This window comes from Trichechus manatus, unplaced genomic scaffold (assembly GCF_000243295.1).
Source record: "Trichechus manatus latirostris isolate Lorelei unplaced genomic scaffold, TriManLat1.0 scaffold00162, whole genome shotgun sequence".
NCBI classification, from domain to species: Eukaryota; Metazoa; Chordata; class Mammalia; order Sirenia; family Trichechidae; genus Trichechus; species Trichechus manatus.
In genome coordinates this window covers 2,646,162-2,653,501 of record NW_004444098.1, presented here as the reverse complement: position 1 = coordinate 2,653,501, position 7,340 = coordinate 2,646,162, and positions in this window count along the sequence as shown.

Sequence of the window (7,340 nt, the reverse complement as noted above, 5' to 3'; positions counted from 1 at the left end):
CTGCTACTCTGTCCCTCAAAGTGTTTGATTGTATTCAGGAAACTTCTTAGCTTTGGTTTAGTCCAGTTGTGCTGACTTCCCCTGTAGTGTGCGCTGTCCTTCCCTTTACGTAAGATAATTCTTATCTACTATCTAGTTAGTAAATAACCCTCTCCCTCCCTCCTCACCCTTGTGAACATCAAAGAATGTTTTCTTCTGTGTTTAAACCTTTTCTTGAGTTCTTATAATAGTGCTCTTATACAATATTTGTCCTCCTGTGACTGACTAAATTCTCACAGCATAATGATCTCCAGCTTCCTCCATGTCATGTTTCATGGCTTCATCGTTGTTCTTTATCATTGCATAGTATTCCACTGTGTGTCAGGAGGGCTTCCTCCTCCTGACACAGGCTCCCACTGTTTCTGCCCCCTCACACAGACTCCATTGTCTGATAACCCTACCCTCCTCCATCTTTATCCATGCCACAGATGTCATACTTCATCTCTCAACCTTAGATGAAAACAGGCTCTCTCCTGGGGACAACTGTCCCCTGCAGCCTTATCCAACGAAAGCAGCTCATCTTCCCACACTTCACACCTGGCCCAGTCTGGCGTTGAGGGTGGTGTCTTCCTTGTTTCACTCTTGTTCATAAATTCTTATTTCTCTACTTCTGTGTAAAAGCCGCTACCCGCTATTCCTTCTGAGGTCATACCAAAGTAGGATGGGTCCTAAACCTAATCACTTCTAAGTGATGTCTTATAAAAAGAGCAGAATAGACACAGAGACACACAGGAGGAAGACAGGTGCCAAGGAAGGCCAAGGAACTCCCAGGGCTACTGACAAGGAAGGCCCCTACCCAGAACCCATGCCATGATTTAGACTTCTAGCCTCCCAAACTGTGAGACAATAAATTTCTGTTCTCTATAGCCACCCACCTTGTCGTATGTTTGTTACAGCAGCCTTAGAAAATTAAGACACCTGGTCAGGAAACAAATTTGCCCCCTGCAAGGAAGTCACTATCTCTATCCTCCCAGGCTGTTCGCTATACAACCATCCTTGAAAAAGATACTCCAGAACAAAAGCTGTCAATGCCTCTGCATAGAAGATGGGCGGAAACACAAGCAACCCTTGGAGAACCGCCTCCCAACATCAGACTCTTACCTTTCTGGGATCAGTTAGATGAGAGAATGACAGAAAGACTGGGTGGGAGTGCTGGCTCTTTACAACAAATGCATAACATTACCAATAACATTCTCACTCTTGAAACGGGCATAGCTCACCGTTCCTGAGTGAAAGGAGACACTGCTTTCTGGAACTTACTTTCCCAGTATGCTATTAAAATCATGTTACAATCAGACCATAAGATATCAGTTAGGTGATTGAATTTCTGTAAAATAAACAAACACGGCTGAAATCATTGTACATTTTGAGGGAGAACAATCAAATTTTAGAACATGTTATAATTTGATACTCCCCTCCAAAAGTGGTTGTTTTTAGTCAAATATTCTTGCTATCAAGTATTCTTTTAGAACATTTAAAATAGTTTGGAAACCTGATAGAGTGAATTGGATAATAATTATTTAGCATCATTTTCAGTAAACGCCAATTCCTGTGGAAAGTTGAAAGCTATCAAACTGACAGTCCAAATCACGGGATACTTTCCCTCCAAGCAGGAATAAAAGGAAGGGGTCGTGGCTAGACATATGTTTCTATTTTAACCACTGGCTCTTACTGAATATTGGTGAATTTATCTCAGTACATTGGTTTTAAGCGGAATTTTTTAAAATTCCCTTGACAATTCTGAGGCCCTCCAAAAATGCCAAGAAGGCTTACACTGGATCAACATATAAAAACTCAATGCAAATAAATTAAACCTTTTTTCTTCCTTAATTCAGCCAGACAGTGACTGCAAATGCCAACTATCCACGCTCTTTCTCTGTTCAGTGTTGTAGCATTGTGGCTTCATTCTATCTGGTCAGGGAATGGCAAGGTAGAATGCACTTTGGGATTTCTGTACATGGTGTCAAAGACAGAAACTGGTAGCAGATATCTTGCTTTGATTTGGACATTTTCTTACCCACGAAAACAAATACTCACTTTAAAGAAATTCCTGACCAAAATTAATCCACAAACGGGCATTTCTTTCACTCCAAATTGCAAATCCTTTCTTTCCTGTTGGAAGCCCAGCTTGCTGAATTTGAATTTCAAAAGATCTGGCTGGGTGGAGGGCAGAGACCATCTTGTGACCTGATACCAGCTGATCTCAGTAAAAGGGGGAAGTCAGGGTGCCATCAATCACCTTAAGATTAGCCAATGATTGATCTTCTTTATTTCTCCTTCTTCTTTATAAGCCTCATTGCACCTAGCTTCTATGAGCCACTTGCTTTTTCTGGAATCAAATGGTCTCCCTACATACATATAGAATAACTGCTCAGAATAAACTTTATGTTCACATTTCATTGGGTTTTGATTATTTTAACAATGTGCATAAATAATGTGGAGAACGGGTACAGATCGGAGTATCTGTTTATGACAGTTTGGGAATTCTTATGTTTTTCAATGTCATATCTCTGCTTCATAAAAATTCTATCGTTAATGTGCACATGAAAAAAAAAATTTCCATGAGACAATTTCTAAGCGGACTGACGTCTTGAGAGGTGGTAGTGATGGTATGGTGGTAAGAGTCTGGCCGGGAGCCGGGAGGGCTGCCCGGCTGAGATCATGGGCAACTCAGGTTCTTAGGCTCCTCATCTTCAAAATGGGGGTGTTAGAAGGGAGAGTGTCTGTGGTCCTTCAACACTCTAAATTTGAAAGTTATTTTTGTTGTTACACCAATTTTTCTAAGTGGGCTTAAGATGGGTTACATAAGCATACTTTTGACCCCCCCCAAAAAAAAATTCTTTTGTGTATACCTTTGGAGCCCTGGTGACCCAGTGGTTAAGCATTAGGCTACTAACCAAAAGGTCAAAGATTGAATCCACCAGCCGCTCCTTAGAAACCCTATGGGACAGTTCTACTCTGTCCTATAGGGTTGCTATGAGTCAGAATCGACTAGACAGCAGTGAGCTTTTGGGTTTTTTGGTTGCGTATACCCTCAATCAGTTTGGGGGCTGTCTTAGTTACCTAGTGCTATTGTAATGGAAATACCACAAGTGGGTGGCTTGAAAGAACAGACATTTATTTTCTCATAGCCCTGGAGGCTAGAAGTACACATCAGGGTCTCGACCGCATCAGTTCCTTCTGTAAGCCTCTCTCCTTATTTCTGGTGTCTACTGGTGAGCCTCAGTGTTCCTTGGTTTCTGTCTTCCACTTCTGTGTGTGTCTCTGTGTCTATTCTGCTCTGTTTGTAACTCAGATGTGATTAGGTTTAGGACCCACCCTATACTGGTATGACTTCATTAACATAACAAAGGAAAAACCTTATTTCCCAACAGGAACACATCCACAGGTACAAGGGCCAGGAATTCAACATATGTTTTGGGGGTCACGATTTAATCCACGACAGGACCGTAACATAAATTATTTGCTTTCCATTTCTAAGTTGTGGTGTGTTAGTTTGTTTGCTTGTAATGGCTTCTCCTACCATGCGGCTGCTTTCTAGAGCATGAATAATGCTGAAATAAAGGTAATTAGGCAAGAGCTAATTACACTTTCCTGCTCAGTAATTTCTTTGAGAGCCTATATATACATTTCATTGACAGTGTTACTCAAAAACACATTTGGAACTGCCTTTTCCAGGCACAAAAAATCACACAAGAAAATTGGAACCATCAATGCATCATTTATGACCAAAACCATTATTATCATCCCTGAATTCCACTCCTAGGTATACACCTAATGGAAATGCAAACCCAAAAACAAATCCGTTGCCGTCGAGTTGATTTCAACTCACAGCGACCCTATAGGATGGAGTAGAACTGCCCCATAGGGTTTCCAAGGAGCAGAAGGTGTATTCGAACTGCCGACCTTTTGGTTAGCAGCCGAGCTCTTAACCACTGCGCCACCAGGGCTCCAATGGAAATGCATAGCAGCACTATTTCTCATAGTCCCAATCAAACAATCTAACTCTTCATCAGAAGTAGGATGGATAAATAAATTGTGGTATGTTTTTTCAATGAAATACTGTAAAGAAATGAGAATGAACACAATAATGCTGTTACCACAATAACACCGATTGGAGCCGCCTGCCGCAATAGCCAATTCTGAGACAGGGGTGAGGTGAGCAGCAAGATGTTTATTATATATGGATACATAGGAGACGGAGGGGAATAGATTCCTCCAAAAAACCCGTCTCCCCCACTGGAGATCTGCTGGAGTCTTTTATAGAGACGGGATTATGGATCTTTTATGGTAGTTTTTCTTTGAGGTGGTGATGTCTTAGATGAGTTAACCTTCCACTGGTATTCTTACAGGTTATCTGTCGACATCTTTGGGGATTATCTGGGGACATCCTGCTTACTCTTGTCACAAGATGGATGCTTTGTTTGGTTTTTCATTCTTAGAGCATTATCACTTGTTTTCTACCCTCCACGGAGGAACATCGGTTAATCTTAAACTTTTTTGTAGAGACTGGAGAAAAGAAAAAAAAATCGTGAGACAATGTGGCAGTTAGCAATGGGGGAGTAAACAAACAATAGTGAGCCGGGCCTATGCAGCCTCTTCCAATGCTATTCATGACAACACAGATAAATTTCAAGAACATATCATTAAGCAAAAGAAGCCTCAGAAAGTACATACTGTGTGGTTCCCTTTATATAAGGTTCAAAATCAGGTGAAATTAACCTATGATGTAGAAGTCAGGACTGTGTTTACTCTCAGGGGGTGGGTGCTGAAAGGGAGCCCAAGGGGGGCTTCTGGAGTGCTGGCAATATTCTGTTTCTTGATCTGGATGCTTCCTAAATGGGCCTGTTTACTTTGTGGAAATCATCGAGCTGTACACTTCTGGTTGCGCACTTACTTTTCTATATATGTTATACTTCAATAAAAATCTACTTTGAAAAGTAAAAGTATCATCCACCTTTAGGATGAACCGCATCTATGTGATACTGGACCAACTGTCCCGGGACACCTAGAGTGTATTCAACTCTCGATGCTAGGCAGGTTGTAACTGAAGTCACACAAGAACCACGTATAATCCAGCCACCAACTGACTTGAGGATGTTGAGGATGTTCCCTGGTCTGCCACCCAGGCTACTGATGGCCCCTAGACGTCAGCAGGCTCCTGGGGGTGAACGGCACTGGAGTCTTAGGGGGTGCTGAGGCCTGAGGAAATAAATAGTCCTCCTGCCTGGAACCTCACTATCTCCACATCTATAGATCTTTCTGGACACTGACTGACAAAATTTTTCTACAATCCCCTTTTCTATTCCCATCACTGTGCTTTTTAAAATCTTCATCTTTCCAAGATATGTCCAAGCTATAGTCACGAGGCTCTCCTGATGAATAGGAGAGACACTTTCCTACTTGCCTCATTCATGTTTTATATCCTCTCTGGAGTTGTGGCAGCGCCCCCATGTGGCAGCCTACGCAAGTGTGTATGGCTGCCTCCAAGCAAACAACAAAGATGACTGTCTTCAGGACTGCCTGCTCCCTCTTGACTCCTTTTCCCCTCCCCAGAGTCTCATGCATTCACGTTTCTCTCTGAGTACCCAGCACTTTCCAATTCAGCCACCCCTGCCACCTTGAAGACTAGAGTTCAGCCTTAGAATGGGCTGGAGGGCTAGAGGTAGAACTATGCGAAAGGCTCCACTGCAGGGAATGGGCTATTATATAAATGGCTTCTGTATATTGATTTCGGCCCCATGTTGTTTAGTTCTTCACAACAGGCTGGGATCCGTTAACTCAAAGCCCACTGCAGATGCCAAACTCAAATTTTTCCACATTCAATTACTTTAAAAAATAGCCCCCAAATAAGTGTATTTTTAGCCATTTAGAGCTTACCTGGAGTCCCTGGGTGGTACAAGCTGTTAACATCCTGGACTCCTAACTGAAAAGGTTGGAGGTTTGAGAGGCACCTTGGAAGAAAGGCCCGGCGATCTACTTCTACTGAAAGCTCTATGGAGCACAGTTCTACTCTGACACACATGGGGTAGCCATGAGTCAGAGTCAACTCCACAGCAGCTGGTACTGATTCAGCCTGCATGCTTTGCATGTTGTCGTTGTTAGATGTCATCATTTTCGACTCATAGCGATGCTGTACAACAGAACGAAACACTGCCTAGTCCTTCGCCATCCTCACAATCATTGCTATGTTTGAGCCCCTTGTTGGAGCCACTGTGTCAATCCATCTAATTGAGGTTCTTCCTCTCTTCGGCTGACTCTACCAAGCATGATGTCTTTCTCCAGCAATTGGTCCCTCCTGATGATGTGTCCAAAAGAAGCAAGATGAAGTCTCACCATCCTCGTTCCTAGGGAGCATTCTGGCTGTACTTCCTCCTTGACAGATTTGTTAGTTCTTCTGGCAGTCCAAGGTGTATTCAACATTCTTCACCAACACCACAATTCAAATGCATCAATTCTTCTTCTGTCTTCCTTTTTCATTGTCCAGCTTTCATATGCATACAAGGTGATTGAAAGTACCATGGCTTGGGTCAGATACACAGTGGTCCTCAAAGTGACATCTTTGCTTTTTAACACTTTAAACAGGTCTTTTGCTGCAGATTTGCCCAACGCAACACTTTGTTTGATTTTCTTGACTGTGTCTTTGGTGTTCTTCATTCTCCTTTGCTCCAGGTGGTTGGGACCAATTGATGCATCTTAGATGGCCACTCACAAGCCTTTAAGACCTTGGACGCCACTCACCAAAGTGGGATGCAAAACATTTTCTTAATAAACTTTGTTATGCCAATTGACCTAGATGTCCCCTGAAAGCATGGTCTCCAGACCCCCGCCCCTGCTACTCTGTCCCTCGAACTGTTTGGTTGTATTCAGGAAACTTCTTACCTTTTTGGTTTAGTCCAGTTGTGCTGCCTTCCCCTGTAGTGTGTGTTGTCCTTCCCAACACCTAAGATAATTATTGTCTACTATCAAGTTAATGAATACCCCTCTCCATCCCTACTCACCCTCATAACCATCAAAGAATATTTTCTTCTGTGTTTAAACCTTTTCTTGAGTTCTTATAATCGTGGTCTTATACAATATTTGTCCTTCTGTGGCTGACTAAATTCACTCAGCATAATGCCTTCCAGATTCCTCCATGTAATGTTTCACGGATTCATTGTTGTTCTTTATCATTGTGTAGTACTCCATTGTGTGAATATACCATAATTTGTTTATCCATTCATCTGTTGATGGGCACCTAGGTTGTTTCCATCTTTTTGCTATTGTGAACAGTGCTGCAATGAACATGGGTGTGCATATAT